At 39.6% G+C, this 18,192-nt stretch overlaps 1 protein-coding gene across 1 annotated transcript in view; it reads left to right on the forward strand.

The window, feature by feature from the left end:
• The first annotated feature begins 4,352 nt into the window (after nucleotides 1-4,352).
• The window catches only part of slc20a2 (solute carrier family 20 member 2), a 37,980-nt gene continuing 24,140 nt past the window's right edge, over nucleotides 4,353-18,192 (forward strand). The window contains 1 exon segment of the mRNA XM_036578370.1: nucleotides 4,353-4,557. The gene's annotated coding sequence lies outside the window, so the exon portion shown is untranslated.

Below are 18,192 nucleotides of genomic sequence, written 5' to 3' on the forward strand. Positions count from 1 at the left end.
TCAAACTCTTGCTTTGAATGCCACTGCTCCAACAAATCTTGGTGTGTATCCCAGCCAACACTCCCTCATGGATGCCATTTACAAACAATGCTAAGTTACCCATTCGCCTGGCCTTTTGCAGTGGGACCACAGCAGTAGGTCACCCCTGGGTCACTAACCCATCTACTTTCCTGCAGAATTTAGTTCCAACCCACATCTAACATGACCCGCCTTCACCTAACACTAGCGCACCTGATCCAGCCAATCAATGACTTCTGAAGATGGTAATAATGGTGTGGCAGAATATGGTCAGAAGTTCGCAGGAAGTTAGATCTCCAGGACCAGGGTTGGTGACCACTGCTGTAGGATGTGCTGGTGGGAGGCATTCGGATAGACAAAGAAGGTAAAGATTATCTATTATTTAGAAGGCTACTAGGCTGATCAAAAAATATTGAGCCCTAAGCTTTGTTTTCAGTTTCACCGCATGCAATAATACATGACTTCTACATTTCTCTATGATGATGTAGGTCTTTCTAATACAGTGGTTCTCAATCCTGGTCCTGAAGTGGCATATTTGGGTGTTTTTTCCTGCTCTAGCACAAAAAGGATCAAACTAATCAGCTCATTAACAAGCCCTTCCTACGGTGGGTGTGTTGGAGCAGGAAAGGCAGGGCAGGGCTGCTTTGAGGCCAAAGTTGGGAATCAATGTTCTAAGATGATAGAAGTGTAGTATCCTATTATGTACACCAGGGGTCCCAAAGCCTGCTCCTGGAACTCCACTGTCCAACAATGTATAATCCCAACCCTATCTAACATATCTGGTTCAAATACTTAGATCACAAACATATTTGGATAAATCAGTTGTGTTATCCCATAATCTTCAATGTATACACCTCTAAGAGCATGTATGGGTAGCCCTGACATCCACAACCCACAAGCCACCTTTATTGCATTTTGTCGCCCTCTTGTGAGGACAATGCGTCATTGTTCAACTACAAAGTGATTCCCGAAGAACAGTGCTCAGAGGCACAAACTTTAATGTGCAACAATCATAAAAAGCATTCTTAGCACTTACGGCATGTGCTCGTCCCTGAAGCTCTTATTCCCTTTACAAGAAAACAGAGACAAGAAGTAATACAAATAAATCCACACTGATTTATTGTTAAATAAGCTATTTGGTGTCTTTCCCTAGAGGTTAGCCGGAGGGGAAAAGGCCATTTTATTTTCATCTTACGGATTTAGCCTAGACAGGCCACAATACAAGCAGAGTTTGAGACATTTCATATATTTTTGTACTGAGATCTGGATGGTAAATCAAAAAACATATTACTGTTGCATAAAACATTTTCAAAATAACAAAATCTGTTTTGTTCTTTTCTGTTGTGTAAGTATTGAAAAAAATATTTACAGTGTTTATGCTTCTAAATGGGTTCATTTCAGGTCAAAAAGACAGCATAATTTTCAGACATCTATATTTTTTATCCCTGAAGAATGTAATGGTATACAGTACAAGGTGCAAACATGAGTGTTACTAAATTTGCCACCATGCTTTGGCTTTAGACCAAATGTCAGGTATGTTGCAGCATGCAGTGCCTTGCACAGTGTTAATCCCCTGTTTTAAAGGGACGATAAATTTATTTTGGGAAAAACATACATAAAAGCTTAGTAGGTCTTTACAAGGATTTGTAAGCGGCTACTTCACACAGATGATATCTAATCGCTTTGTAAGGTCTAGAGACAATGCAACATCAGACGAACAGCCTTTAGGAAGAAAGGGTAATGCCTACATGTCAACAGTGTCTGGCAGATCTTAAATAAATGTGTTTATCACACATTTACCTAAATCAGGAGTTTTTCAATATTAATGGCAGTGTCAAGGTTATGACACATATATGTATTATTTGATCATTCGATATGTGGCTGTAAAACAGTGCCCTCAATCCTTATGATGCCTCTTATACCTCCACGGTAAAATCACCATTAAATCATATGAATGTATTGCTTTTTCTAAAAAACAGGAGTAAAACTGATCAACAGTATAATGACAATGATAAAAGAACTGTACAATAATTTCTTTTGCTCTCTAAAACTAGCAGACACTAAGAAGGAGTCATCTTCAAGTGACAGGTCAGGACTTGCACTTGGATTAAAAAGGGCTGTTCAGAAACATGAAGAGGGACATGCTGACCGGTGAAGAACAGATCAGGCTGAATGGTGTTTAAAGTGCAGGTGAGGATCAGCCTATTTGAATTAGGGGTGGGCGATACAGCAAAAAATATCACATTCACTTTTTCAAAACAATATGTATCACGATATTTAGGTTTTCTCGAGGTTTGATAACACAATGTGCCAGAAGTGCCATATTTCAAAAAATCTTTTAAATAAAATCTGAGTAAAAGTACTTTTATTCAACATTTCAATTACTACACTGCACTATATCCAAGTAAACAGGACTATGCTCTTTGAAATCTTCAAACAGCCAAACATGCCTACAAACTGTCTGTCAAAGAGATTTATTTATTGTTATCCCTTGTGTTTCCATACAACACTGTACACAGAATACAACTGCTTACTCTAACAGTATGTAACATACCGTATATATTGTGTATGTAACAAACCGTATATATATTATGTATATATCATATTCATATATATTTGTAATTGTGTATATATCGTTCATATAGTTATATATTTCAGAGATGTTATATTTATGCCTGTTATTAAACATTTGCACTGTCTGTTTTGCACTATTGCTACTATTTGCACTTCTGGTTGATGCTAATGGCATTTCGTTGCCTTGTACATGTACTGAACAATGACGATAAAGTTGAATCTATCTATCTATCTATCTATCTAGCTATCTATCTATGACATGTTATTGTTCTTCAAGTACAGATAACCATGATATGTTCTAGGACATAACACGGGATACATTTCTATCCAAGTCATTATTGTATTTCAAATACTTATACACTGTAAAACTAAAATAGTTGACTTTACTTAAAAAAATGCAAACTTACTACTTCGAAAAAATTTTACTTAACAGATTCAAGCTTGAATAACTTTATATATAAGTTATAGTTACTTTCCACTGTTCAGTGATCCACACTTCTGCAGCAAGTAAGCTTATCTCAGATAGCCCAGTAATTATATAGATGGTTTCCACTGAGCTGGCAGTACTCCACTTATTAAAGTTCTGCTTGTTCTTGAATTAGCTAGGATAAGGTGAATCAAATATTTGTGTGATGTATTGCCATTAATTAAAAAAAAACTTCCATTAAATGGACTGTTCTGTACAGTAACGAATTGGAGGCTTAGATAAGACTAGAATCACCCATTTCTGAGAACTCCAATAGCTTGCGGCATAGCTGCCCTTCAGTCAGCCCTCACGGCTCCAGGCTGAAATGCTAAACCTGAACACAAAACACCATCATGGTGAGAATAACGAAAACATGTCAAATGCAAAGTCCACATTTAACATGAGAGTATACTGTGACACAAAACTAACATTTAGGAAACAGAATTATTTTTATTATACAATAAGGCTTAATTATGAGAAACCAACAAAACCGCCAAAAATGCTGGGAAGCTTTGTGGGACTTGTCTAAATTAACCTCAGTAACTATAAGTTACTCCAACAAGTTATTGCAGATATTATGTTTTACAGTGTATAGCGCCTTCAATTTCTGCGACACGGTCAAAGCCATTATTTTCCTCGGCCTGTGTAGTCCAAGTGTGGTTTATTGCGATCTCGCAGCTGGTACCTTCGCCCCAGTGTCCTTGCCTGATATTTCTTCCTGAACGTGCTCCACGCTGCGTGCATGTGGCCACTCTGCCTGCATATCATCTCTTATGTAACAGTGGGCTCTAGGCTTATAATGTAATAGCACACGTGTAGGCCCAGTACATATAACCACAATTATGAACGCACCAACGCCGCGGTGATTTCCACGATTCCTTAGCGGGAAATGAATGGCGACAAACAGTCACGGAAAGGGAAAAAACACAGTTCTACAGTCTTCGATTCACCCACCACGACACACGCAGTAGTCTGTATGTTTCCCCATAACAACACGAAGTGCGGGCGTTTTGAGAGGCTGTGCTAGCGGAAGCCTATAGTCAGTGCTAGCTAACCACAAATAATCCATGAGCGTTAACTAAGTTATAAAGCTCCGCGCGAGACAGACCTACACGTCCACGAGAGCTCGCGGTTTCATAGAGTTTCGCGGTTCATGTTTGATAATAAAATGGAGTGAGTCGTTCATTCCGCACCGAGTTCCCACCATGTCTTTTCTCTCTGTGGAGGGGGGTAGTCGCCCCCCCTCCTCCTCCTCTCCTCCCCCCTCCTCCTCCTCTTCTCCCCCCTCCTCCACCAGGAAAGCGCCCGGATGCGGAGAGCAGCAGCAGTCAGGACAACATGGTCGCCTGACTGAAGGCAGCGTTTACAGGCGCGTGCTGGAATCTCGGCGCTCTCTCCAACGGCTCCAACGCTACCTGAGCGCACGAGCGGCTCCGTTTTCTGTTCAAGTTTCCGGGCCGGACAGCCTCGCTCTTTTCGGACTAGTTTCTCTCACGCTGGTGAGTAAGACGTTGCTTTCTTTCTAGACGCTCATCAGTATTTTAACAGCCTGTAGGCAGATTTTCAGTTTTCGTAGACGACTCGACTCGTTTGAGGGACTCACTGCGCTTCTGTAAGGAGTCTCCACTGTGTCCACTGTTTTCACTGCGTTCTGGCGGGCAGATGTCTTGGTGTCGTTCTGCTCGAGCAGGCTGTAGTTTCTGAGGGTAAACGGGATTATATTAGACAGTCTGTGACTTGGCTGTGACTAAGACTTTCCGCAGTCGAAATAAACTGGGTTATACGGGCCAGGCGACATATTTCAGACTAACCGCTTCATTTCATCAACGTTAGCTTACATGTAAAACTGTGCGTTTGGTCCACGCTGTGCCTCAGTGGGCACACTGAGGGGGGCGAGCCGAGCGCGCTCACTGTCCGTCGATGCATTTCTATAGAGAAATGGCTCTCGGGACCGGACTAGTTCGTCACAAATTATCATTAGTCCATCTCTTTTTGGTCAAAACGGGTTTAACTGACCTAGACGCCTCACATTCCTGCTCAGTTTCCAGTCTGTGGTGGTGAACGCGTGCGTGAAATTAGCGTGCCGTGTCACGCGACTCCCGATCTAGTGGCTCGCATCTCTCCAGCCCTCAGAGAGCCGTGCGCTCCAACCGACACGAAGAGAGCGAGTTTTTTGGCTTCAGGTTGGTTCAATAGAGGTTAAGGGAAAGCCAGCGGCTGTTGCTGAGGTAAAACAGAGGGGCAGCTTTCGTGACAAGTGGGTTTCATTTGTGTTTAAGCACCATAGCTACGTGGCTTCCGTTGTTGTGAACCTGTAGACGTCTTTCCCTGTTGACTCCCGCACTGTCTGTCACGCAGGATAGACTCGGCATACAAGACAATGAACATAAACACCTACGACAACACGAGGGACCCCAGTGACTCAGACAGCGCTGCTCATAAGAGTCTTCTCCTTCATGCTGGACACACAGACTGTCATGGAAACGTGTACTAGCATGTGCTGGACTACCCTTTTCCTGCTGGTGCGCATATCTAAATGAGAAGTGGACCAGGGTAGTCGGCTATTGTTTATATAGCAGGGCTTAGATAACAACTCGGGTAGGTCTTGGCACCTACATAAAGAAATGGCCAACAGGCAGGTCAAATGAAAACGCCCTTATTGAGACCCAGTCTGTCTGAAGAGCAGGGCTTCAGTTGAGCAGAATTTATGTGAGCCCCCCACAAGCTGGTAATGTTAATTAAAGGCTTTGCTCTGTTGCTGCTTTTCTTATGTGCGGGGGCTGCAAAGTCAACCAAAGCTTCAGACAGTGCAGTCCAGGGGTGAGTTATACATCTAATAAAGGATGAGACAGAGTTTTCCACAATGTGAAATGTGATTCATCGGCCACGCTCCCTGTTGCTCCTGCCCCAGCACTTTCCATAGATTCCCTCTGTGATTTGAATGCCACTGCTCCCACCAAAGCTTTGTGTGTATCCCGGACAACGCTCATCTCCCAGGCTGGCTTTTCAAAGAGGGCACGCTGCCCATTTTTCTGGTCTCACGACAAGAACATTAAGTCTTTGATATGTCTGAGGCGTTCTGGTAAATACAGTTAGTTTAACTATGTCAAGGAGTATCATGTTGTAAAAAATGTAATGAAAAATGTTTCTCAGAGTTTGTGTTTAATTATAGCAACCAAATTCCCTTTTTTTCAGATGGCCACAATAACTTATTTACTTAACTAACCACATGTTCTGGATAATGACTCATAGAAATAACCCTACAAAAGGAAAATAACTATGAAAGGAAGAGAGGATGTGACTTCAGTACATTCCAGTGAAGGACCAGCAAACTTCTTGAGGTACAAAAACATCCAAAAAGAATAGTGGTTTATGACATATTTTCATTTTTCTAAGTCTGTCCATTACAGTAATCCATTATAGGCAGGGTTTTTAGATGATGTGTTTGAGTAAGTTATGAGAAGGTAAAAGGCCCTGAGTAATTATACTGTTCTTACAGCCTCATCTGTCAGACATTCATTATTTATACTCTGCAGCTAATTATAACGTTTGACATGCTATTGTTCTCACAATAGACAGAAAATTGTTTCTCACAGAAACAGTGTGGCTGAGCGATGATCCTGTGCAATACTGCTATAAGGGTGTTACTGAAAGGGTAAAACAGATGTTTGTATAGCAACGTATTTCTCTTAACTTCACTTTATAACAACAGGGAGGGGAAAGAGACTAGCCTCAGCTTGTTAGATGTCAGACTTTTTCAGTCAACTTGCTAACTTAATTGTTCTGCTCGTACAAGCTTGTTTTGTTCAAGAGTGAGACGACGAGGCACGTGTTCGAGTGGCATGGGAAATTTTGCAATTCTGTTCTCTTTTGAGTGACAGGGCGTGGTGGATGTCTCCAGTTTGTGTGTAGGCTAAAAGAATCAGTGTGCGTATGCTTGTACTCCCTAGTGGTTGGGTTGAATAGGCCACTTTATGTTAGAGAAAACTGTTCTCGGACAGTCTGCAGGCCAACAACTGCTTTATTTCATTGTATAGCTCTGGTTATACCATTATCAGGAGTAGACAGATACAAAAATATGCCCTGGCCAGTGGCCACTCAGGCCACCAGGCAAATGAATTTTGTGGCCAAAATTAAGAATTTGTGGTCAGAATGATAGAAATATGTTCATAGGGTTTGTGTTTGATTATAGTAACCACATTCCCTTTTTTCAGATGGCCACAATAATTTATTTACTTAACTAACCACATGTTCTGGATAATGACTCATAAAAATAACCCTACAAAAGGAAAATAACTTTGAAAAAAAGAGAGACGAATTGTCTATACAATTAAAAAGCATGCTTCAATATGAAGCACCAGTCAGGTGTTGCTTTTTGCTATTAGTCCAGCCTTGTCTACTCAATTTTTTTCATTATACTAGTCAAACCAGAGAGTAACGTAAATGGATTATAGATGCACAGTAATATCGGAATCATCAGTGGTTCCCAACCAGTCCTCAGGGCCCCTCAGATGGTCCACGTTTTTACTCTTACCTAAATCACAAATTATAGGGGTAAAAGAAAAATGTGGACTGTCTTGGGTGGCCCTGAGGACTGGGCTGGGAACCACTGAATTAGATATATGTTTATGTATGTATGTTTATGTATTGGCATCGGCAGATTTGTACATGAAAAAATGTCAGACCTGGGCACCAGCTCACAATTCCTATATTGAAGTATCCATAGAAGCGATCTTCATTTTTTGTGATATAATCAGCCAGACTGAAGATTTTTATCATTTGCTCTTGCTGACTCACCCCATCTTCAGTAGATTTTCATCAGTCAGGATCTCTGAAGATCATTTTACTATGGGTTAAAAGCTTCAACCATGCTTTTGAATATTGTGTTTTCTGAACAAGTTACTCCCAGTGAAGAGTGAATTTGTGGCATCTATATGTCGTGGAACCAGGTGACATGCTTGACCGAACGCCCCATCTTTCTTCTTCTCTTCCATCCTTCACTTTCTAATTTATTTCATCATTGTTGCCATATTCTTTTTTTTATTGTCTGCACTGCCACTGGCCATGTTTAAGTAACCCAGCCATCACTACAGGCTGTGAAGAAACGCGTTATTATTAGCGTTATTGTTGGCAAATTAGACAAAATCTGATTTGGTGCAGTTCTGTTTTTGAGCAGGTAAGCCCTGGATGTGGCGCTGGATGGTGAAAAGTAGTTATTTGTTATTAATGGTGGATGTTTGTGTTATGTGAAAATTTAGTTGATCTTGTGGCTTGTCAAAAGGCCATTGGACACTACATTGGACAAAATATAAAATGTTAAATGAATAGGCAATGTCGACCCGTACACTGTGGCAGTTTTCTGTATGAAGATGGCCTTAGCCTAATACAGAATAAAACAAGCTGTTGCTGAGTTTGGGAAACTTCATCTTGGTGAGGGTAGAACGTTACTGGAGTAGCAAGCAAAGAAGACTGCTGGCAGATGCCTGCAGAGAAAAGATTTTCGCGGCAGACGTTCTGTATATAATAGAGGATAGAAGCAAAAGATCATCCTTGAACACAAGATATCCTGTTCTTTGTGCACAGTTTATTAAGATGTCTATCTACTGAAAAACCTGTTTCAAAACCTGTTAGGCAGCAGCAGCAGTACAGTGAAAAGTGAAGGATATGGGAGAAAACAAATGCGTAGTGTGATGTATAGAGATATAATATACCATGAGATAAATTGTCAAACAGTAAGGCAGTTTTAATGACACTGGCCACTTTGTAAAGAATTTCATAATAGTGTAACATTATTTATTTTAGACTGCCTTGTTTAAGCTTTAATGCTGCTCTGACTATAATTGATCGTCCTTCTGCAGTCCAGCTCTGCTGCTGTGAATCATGAATGGAAGCACCTGAAGTGATATTTTCTGTAAACCTCTCACTCCATAATGCTTAAAAGCCCCAGATGCTCATTATGTCCCCCCTGAATGTCACAATAATGCCAGTCGACGTAGTGAAGTGCACTTCTAAAAATATCAGATTGCTACTTGGAACCGTAGCTTGCTTGGAGCGGGGTGATAGGTGCGCACAAGAATGACAGTATGTAGTGTGTGAGGTTTTTGTGTGTGTGTGTGTGTTCCTGGTAGAGTGTGTGTTGCAGTCGAGGGTAGAGTATGTACATGGACAGCTGGCTGGTCTTTCCTCTGGACAGCCTGTGACAGAACTATTTCCAGCCCCTTTGGGTCATGCTGCTGCTTTGGAAGATAACACCCCACTGGCAGGGTAACAGTAGCCACTGGCAGACATACAGCCTAGTGGGAATGTATGATAGCTGAAGTTTCTAATATGTTGTTTAAAGAAAAAAAGTCATTTGCTTTATGTGATTTGTCGTTAGTTAACTTATAGTTTTAGGGAATTCCACTGATTCAGAAAAAATTCTGCATAATTAAATCATTAAGATGTAAACAAAGTTGTTTGGAGTGGTTTAATGTGAATTACGCTATTCTAGTGAAACTTACCGAGGCAGAATTGTTCACAGAAGTGGCGATACCAACCAGACGTCCAAGCCTCTAAAAGCTACCTTAGAGAATGCTATTACATGAAATGGTTACAATGCCTGAGACTCTGTTTTACAGTAGTTTTTGAGAAATGCATTCTAAAAACACATTTATGGTGAAGAGGTACCTGTAGGGTTTTTTTTAGGCAAAACAGTCCATAAAGCACACTTAGTTTCTTTTAACATAATCTCTGCTTTACCATGATCAACTTTCCATATAAAAACTCTCAAGATACAATTAGATTCACTGGCCATTTTGCATTGTAAATAAAATGCCTGTATTTTAGGCATTGCGACCCTGGTGCTCGTAACGAATATTGTAAAGCATTTCAGAGTCAGTAATTTTCTCTAGCATACACCATTTTACATCAGACCACTCTGACTTTGTTTATCTCTCAATGATTGAATTATGCAAAAAATGACCAAAGAAAGATAAAATTGTCGCTTTAATTTAGCATTCTGGAGCATATGGTATATGAGAGTGCTGATTAAGGATCAGTTGCATTTCATATTCTAGTTAGTCCCTCAAACCTTAGGCCTGTTATTCAGACTTGTTTGTCAGTAACGACTAACTAAATTATTTGGTCATTACTATGGAACTAATATGTAAATTGTGTAGGTATCTGAGTTAGGAACTGAAGATATTAACCAAATGTAGATGCTTAGGGTTTAAGGGGTTGACACAGTTGTATGGTGATAAATATGGGAAACATTAACATTTTGTGAATCGATACACCCTTATGTGATAGTCGTAAGTTTAAACACTCACCAACATTAACAATGATATTGATCAATGCTATCAAAACCTGTTTTATTTTTGATCTTTTGTTTGAATAGTGGAACTGAGCTGTCTGTCATGTCAGTTTATGTTGATATTAACTGCTAAAAGCTGAATGTGTCATGCAAAGTAATGTTGCTAAAAGGTTAGTGGGCGGTACATTTTAGCTAAAGTAATAAACCTATTAAAGCTCGTGACAGAAGAGTTCAGCGTAGGATGCAGTGGGCTCTGTGTAGCTCATTGTCATTTTCCATTCTGGTCTCTGTTGGTCTTGGGGGCTTTGATGGCTCTCGTTTTGGCTTCAGTTAAATCTGAGGGTCTGACTGCTTTATCCTGACAAGCCTTGCCAATATTCTCTCAGTGTCACTACAGCTGCAAGCATGTGTGTCACTTGTGCAATACTCGTGCACCCATAACTGTCGTCCCATTATTTCCATAGTGTAGTCAAGTGTTAGAGCCAGGTTTAGACTTGGAGAGATGCCAGATCTTTCTTGAGATGATATTCAACCAGGGGTGTGCACAGGTAATCATATACTCAGTTAACCATTGCAGGTGCCAGTACTTGAATACTGAAATCACTTTTGGAGTGTTCGCTATGTTGTATTATGGGAAGTCAGGGAGAACAGTAGGGGCCAACAATTCAGACACAGTAAAACTGAGTTATAATCAACTGGTCAGTGTTTTTGAATATTTGAATAGTTATAAAAACCCACAAAAAATAGTGAATTATAATGCAAATTAGCTTCTCTCTAATGTTACATGTTCCCTGTTTAGAACTGAGAGTAGTCTGAGCTCTGTATTCCACCAGAGTGGTGTAGAGCCAGTGTCTTAGATTTTGGTCAGAGATTAGTCTGTTTAGTCCAAAGAAGGAAGCACAGAAGCATCTACTGCAGCTGGGTAAAGGTTACTGCACACCTGATGAGAAGCTTCACACTGCAGCGCCAGAATTTTTTTTCCCAGGCGCCAAGTAGCAGATAGTACAAAGCACAGTTATAGCACATAGGAAGCGTCAAGAACAGCACAGATAAACACGTAGCTCAAGTTTATTTAACATCAGTGGAATAAAACTTTTCCCTGTGTTACAGCTAAAGGGTAAGAGGTGAAATATGACCAGGCTAGAAACATAATCTGAGTTGAAAATAAAACGGGTGTCTTTCTCTGTGTACATTTCAAGCCTTATGTCATCTAATTTTACATTTTTTAATTTGTGGTTTCAGAATTCAGGGCTTAATATAGTTTAGTAATAGAGATACATTGCACGCTGTGTGTGCACGTGCAGGAGCCTGTATCCTGCAAAACCCCTTTTTTTAAATATCAAATTTGACTGAAATACCCATCTTTAAACCCCTATCAAACATTTAGTCTCACTGACGCTACATGTAGATACTTTGTCTTTTTCCCTTTTAAGTTGTAAAAATCTGTTTTCAAAGCAGCTAGGGCATATTTGCGTGTTAGTGTTGATCATAGTAAGATGGATCAGCATGTGAAATTGGAGTGTTCTGTTTGCTACTGTGTTTTTTTTTCTTGACTACAGAAAAGAAGTGTAGTGCTGCCTTTATTTTTGGAGGCACTGTGCTATTTTCATAGCAAGCTTCCGCAAACATTCAGGACACAGTTTGGCTCGGTACACATTTATTACAGATTTGTTTATTATGAGAAACAATAAAATACCACAGGAGGGTAAAGTATATAATCATGTGTTTCTTGCTAAAATGGTAGTTTGTGACACAAACAAAGTAAAAATACTATTCATTATTGTCTCTGGTAGATCATGTTCTCTGTAAATCTAACGTTTGCAAAAACAGCATTGCGAATCATGTTATCAACAGTGAAGAGTAGATTAACTGACAGAAATAGCTTTTATAATTGTACTCTGTTGAACTTCAAAGCGTAATAGCCTAGTTTTCCACCAATTTACAGTTTTTTTTGTATTATGAGTAAGACCTACAAATGACAAATGTTCACATTCAATGAAGCATTTGCTGTAAATCAAATATTTCAGCTAATTATCTTGTCAAACACAAACGATTGCACCACCACCTAGAGGAAAATGTATGCGATTACTAAATGTACACTGATATCGGCCAGAGTTCTTTTTTTTTCCCTGAGGTTAACTGAATATCCATTCTGTAATTCTTACATAACAGTGTAATCAAATATCAATATTAGCCTATCCGCAACAAGTGCATCACATTTAGAATCATATAGAATCACTGTTATGTATATCTTATAAATATTCAGTATATAATGTTTCCTTTAATCTCTGTAGACTGGAGTCAGCGAAGAAATTTTATCTCAGTACAGCCCTAACATGTTGACTGACATGACAAATTCTCTGGTCTCTGTTTAGAGTAACATGCTTAACAGGAATTGGTGACTCTTAAATGACAAGGACACCTGTTAAGATACAACTATGGCTAGGTGGGCTGAGAATGTGTGACATTTCACATTGCCATGTGAAGCGATTTTTCTCCCTGTCGCTGCGGGAGGTTTCAGGAGTCGTGTTAATTACAGTACACCTCTTTGTTGCTCCTCTTACTGTAATGTTCATGCTGTGAAAGCAAAGCTTGTTTCGAGGAAGCCTTTGTCAGGAGAGGAGTTAAAGCCAAAAGATCTGATAGTCACAAGACCTGCTTTTTGTAAACCCTCACAAAACCATGTGAGGAGAATAGCTGAGCCAAACAACCTACCCACACCTTATTTGGATCCACTGCTGTACATCAGTATGAATGCTGTCTCAGAATAAAACTGGAGGCTTTGACATTCATAATATGTTTGGGTTAAGGAGACTTAGATGTTTCATTTGATTTTCAAAAAAAAACATAGAAACACTGTAATTGTATTTTTAAAACAGAAATTGCAGTGAGCTCTAGCGATAATAAAAGTATGCAACAATTCATTGGTTTTTAAATATTTTTTTCCTCTGAGCTTATTGAAACAAGTGGAGAAATTCTGTAGCATGAGTGTGTTTTTAACTACCAATCAAAAGCATGTTTTTGTTTGTAAATAAGAGATATTTTGTAATGATTTAAATTAAATAAAAAATGGCAGTTGTATGTACAGTTTGCTTTTGGTTAAAGAAAAAACATTCTTTACACAGTTGACAACAATGGTATCTGGGAGTCAGACCTGAACCTGCCTGAATATAAATTGTGTTATTAAACAACCATTAGATACAATTTATGCATTTTTCAGGAAATATTTCTCGGATGATTAGATCTAACATAGCATAAGGGGAATATCAAAGAAAAATAAGTAAAAATCCAAAACTTGAGTCCTAACAACCATGCAAGACTGGGAGACCATCTAAACTGTCACCATCAGATAAACAGTAATAAAATACTTTCATCTTTAAGAGAGGGGGGAAAGCTCCACTTTTGCTTCAGATATGAAAAGATCCACAGGTGTTTCTGCCCATCCTTCGACTGTGAGAAGATATGTGTCTGAAAGGATGTGTAGCTGTCAAGAAGCTTGTACAGAGGAAAAAGGAAAAACAAGAAAATATATCAATCAAATAATGTAGCTGCTGGTTTTCTCACAACAGTGGGATTATTTGGACTGTGAGAAGCAGAAAATACAACGCACGTCTAAGACTGAACTTTGAAGTGTGGAAAATTTGAAAAGCAGGTCTCCTGAATACAATGTAAGCTGTAATAAAGACCAACAGTGAAAGATTTAATATTATGTTTAGTTGTTGGGGCGTCTGTGTCATTTTCTGCTTTTTCCTGACACTAAAAATAAACAGCTTGTACTGAATGGCTGTTTTGACCAGAAATAAATGAAAAGGTAGTGTCTGACTTTTGCACAATACTGTATGTAAGTCTGTGGTTAAATTTGAATGGTACAGCAAAACAAAAGTAATTACAGCTCAAACCATTCTTTATTGTACCTTGTTTAAATATTTGCATGAATTTAACAGATAATGCATGGATGCTCTCCTGCTGGATGAACAATTTTAACATTTTTCAGTCATTGTAATTATAACGTTAACACAGCACCATAATATTAGTATGATTTTGCCTTACACAAAACAAAATGTGCCCCCCACTGAAGCTACCCAGCTACTTTTTTTCTGACTGTTGAATGCTGTGATCTGATAATAGTGCTTTAGTGAGTTTCTGGAAAGCACTTTCCTCAAAACTTCCTTTCTTGTGGTTCTATGCCCTGTGAGTCACAGCCAGTGAATCAGCATGAACGATGTGTCCCAGAATCGCTTCTGACAACGTCTGATGGCCTGTCACTACCATGCCTGCTTTGACAGCCAGTGTCAGAAGGTCTATTCCGAACACAGCGACCATCACCGATGGCAGCAGCTGCAGCAGCGAGTGGATGGTTGTTTCTGGAGGTTTTGTTATTTTAGGAAGAACGTAAGATGTATGACCTGAGGATAACTTGAGGAGTTCAGCCATCCCAGAAGCAGCATAGTTCATGACTGTGTGATCTGCTGAAGACTCCCAGTTCAGGTCCTGGCAGTTGTTTTGGTTCGGAGGGTTCAGAGGAGAGGTGGGCTGTGAGGGAGGGCGCACATGATAATGATATCATCACAGTGAAAGAAACAATTGTTCCAAGTACTGAAAGAGAGTGAGTGATAGAGGCAAGCGCTAGCATAACAATAGTGAAATTTAAATCTGACGAAATTGGCCTCTTTAGAGAAGATTAATGATGAGAAGATCTGGTGTGGATGTGCTCTAAATCTGTTTCCAATATCTGTTTGGTAAGTGTTCTAAGGCACAGCTATGCTTTGGCTTTGCTGTTTCCCATGTTTGGTTTCCCGCAAATAATGCCACCATGTTGCTAATCTGCTTAATCAGTCATGCCAAGAGAGTTCAGAGTTATGCTCAGGTATTGTGTGCCCAAGTAATTTACCCCTCATTGTGCTGTGCATGGAAAAATCTAATACTCTGGTGTCCTCAAGGGATCAGGCATGTCGTAATGGGTATAAATGCTTTTTTTTCTGTTATTGTTTTGCAGTGGTGCATTCTAGGAGAGACGTAATGTGGTTATAGCGGTGTCGGCACTGTAAACACCATTGAATGTCCTTGGTGTGCCTACATGCCTTTCCTGCTTTGGAAATTTGCATGTGCCCACCCCCTCTAGCCAACATCTCTTTGTCAGTGGCTTACACATCCCCATCACCCTTTCTTCCCATGCGGAAATATCCAATCGGAGACGCTGCCTCTCTCAAGCTCCGCAGGATTGGCTGGCCTGCGCATGATGCTGATGCCTTCATTTAAGAGGCAGTCTAGACTGCAGTGACAGGCTGTTCACGAGGAGGGAGCTGCAGTATCCTGCAACGCATCTAACTCGCAACCTGACGATTTTGTATTCTCGAAGTGCCTCATTTTCTCCCCTGCTGAACAGTTTCACATGGATTAGCTGTTCACCCTGTTTCAGTGTCTCTTTGTCTTTGTCGTTAGTACATCACATCATGCCATTGTAGTTTTCCTTCACTGCTCACATTTCATCTGTCTGTTCACTCAGTGTCTCATTTTCCAACCCATTTTCCAAGCCCCCCTCTGGTTCTCTGAGTACTGCATAGTGAGAAGGTGAGTAGTGCGGATTACAGTTTGCAGTTAGTACAACAGCTTTCTCTCTTTCTCTTCCCACTCACCTCTTTTTCATTGCTTTATTTCTCTATATATAATGCAACAGGTTCTGTTTGCTGTCTGCATGTGAGTGGACATATGTGAAACAAGATGAGTAGGTGTATGTGTATGTGTCATTATTATGCATAGTCTTAATGCCACAAAGACAAGGTCTGAAAATGAAGTCTGTTCATTGCTATATTTCTACAGCATGTAGTGTTATTTCTTTTAATATGACGTGGTTTGGTGTTAAATTCCAAAGTGTTAATTAAATTTGATAATGTTTACCTAATCTGTCTAAAGCTGTACACTGCATAATACATTGTAGTGCTTTGTGGGTGAAAGCGGGACGGTGCAGTGCATGTGCTTATGTGAGTACATGAATGTGCTTGTTTAGGCCTTGTAATTAAGAAATTTGTAAAACACGTGTGACTCTCAGCAGTTGTGTAGCATCTAACTGAGCCTTCTCACTTTGCTGCAGTCCACTCTGAGCTCTTTATATTCCCTTAAATGGTTACTCTATTTCCTCTGTCGTCAGCTCTGCCTAAACTTCAAAAAAACCTTTTATAAGGGTTCTGAGATACACTTTGTAAGGTTATTGATGTTGCATATTTTCTAACAGCGTCTGACATCTCATGGGTTTGCTTGACCAACCTCTTCTGACATACTGAGGTGCAGTAGCCTGCATACTATGTTTATGGAGGCACTGAGGCAGAAGTCCTTTGGGTGAGGTGGATGGAGAAATGTAGCATTCTTGCAGCTCTTGCGAAGCTTTTCAAGAAATGAGCAGTGGTGTCTGCATGAGGAGTCTTGCAAGGAGGGTGCTGGTGTTAAGAAGCTGCAGTTATCCAATGAATAGTTGAAGCCAATTCATGGCAAAAGACCTGAGACAGACAAAGCAATTGACCTGCAATTTCAGAGAGGAGCAGAAACACCCAGTGTCATCAAAATGTTGCTGATTGTGCTTGTATGAGAATGTAATAGCTTTTCTCGTCTGTTCCCAATGGGACAACAATGTAAAGTGGCACAATTTAGAAAACGCTGGCTACTGTTTAATGTTTAGTAGTCTCGCTTTCACTCATAATCTATGAACTTGTGTGGCCAGGGCTGGAAGTTAAGATTCTAAGAATTATCTAAGAATTATAAGAAGGCCTGTGCCAGTGTACCAGTAACAGAGTCCTCTTATTTAACTGACCGAGTGGAAAATAACTGCAGTAAACATTTAACGGTTTTTAATTTTATGTTCTTTTATGTTATTTTCCATGCATAGGAGTAATTATAAGCAACAACAAGTAATAACAATAGTAATAATGACAATAATAATAATACCATCGCTTTTGCTTCCAAAAATTTTTAACATATTAGCGAAGTTCATTCAAAGTTGTAGGACATTGTCATCTTTAATTCATCCATGAAAGTGTAATTAATCCAGAAAGAAAGAATGAAAGTATGACAGTCACGTAAACGTTAACCTCTGAGAGTTTGTAGTTGATGCCTTGTTCTCATGAGCCATTTGGCTTGAGGCTGGTTGGAATAACCCATTTCACCTGATGTACGAGAGCTGAGACATGTTTTTACTCATTTGTTTTTCCCGAGACCGAAGTAATTTTTTCAGATATCTGAAACCTGACATTGTGGTCTAGGGATCTCCAATATAGCCAGCTATTTTAGGCATGATATCTGCCTGCCTCACCAAGCATGTTCAACCAGCGCAGCTGAACAGCTGCGTTTCTTGAACAATCTCATTTATGTTAGGTGTAGTATATGTGAATTAATGCAGGATATCACATCACCCAACAGGTATAAAAGTTCAGTTATGTTAATGTATGGGTGTACTTGCTGTGGTTTGCTTAAAATAAATCACTAAATGATTTTTAGTTGTCACTGTGGGCTGTTACCACAGTAACTTGATTAACTGTCACTAGGCAAAGATGTAAGTACAAGAAATTCAATACAATTTTTATGTTATTATTCATTGAAATACATTGTATCATGGCTGGAAAATTAGTACTGGCCCCAAATTTATAAGACGTACATGAGTACAGTTATAAAAGTACAGTTAAGTTGCACAAATGAAACTCAAATAAAATGGTTTTGATTGGCAGTTGACTGATACATTGGATATGTTATTTTCCATGTTTTGTTTTTGGATGCAAATTGTATTGTATGCTCCTATAACGTTTATAATGATTCTAATATTTTATTATATTCTAATAATTCTAATGTTTTATTT

Source organism: Colossoma macropomum, unplaced genomic scaffold (assembly GCF_904425465.1).
Source record: "Colossoma macropomum unplaced genomic scaffold, Colossoma_macropomum, whole genome shotgun sequence".
In the NCBI taxonomy this organism is placed as follows: Eukaryota; Metazoa; Chordata; class Actinopteri; order Characiformes; family Serrasalmidae; genus Colossoma; species Colossoma macropomum.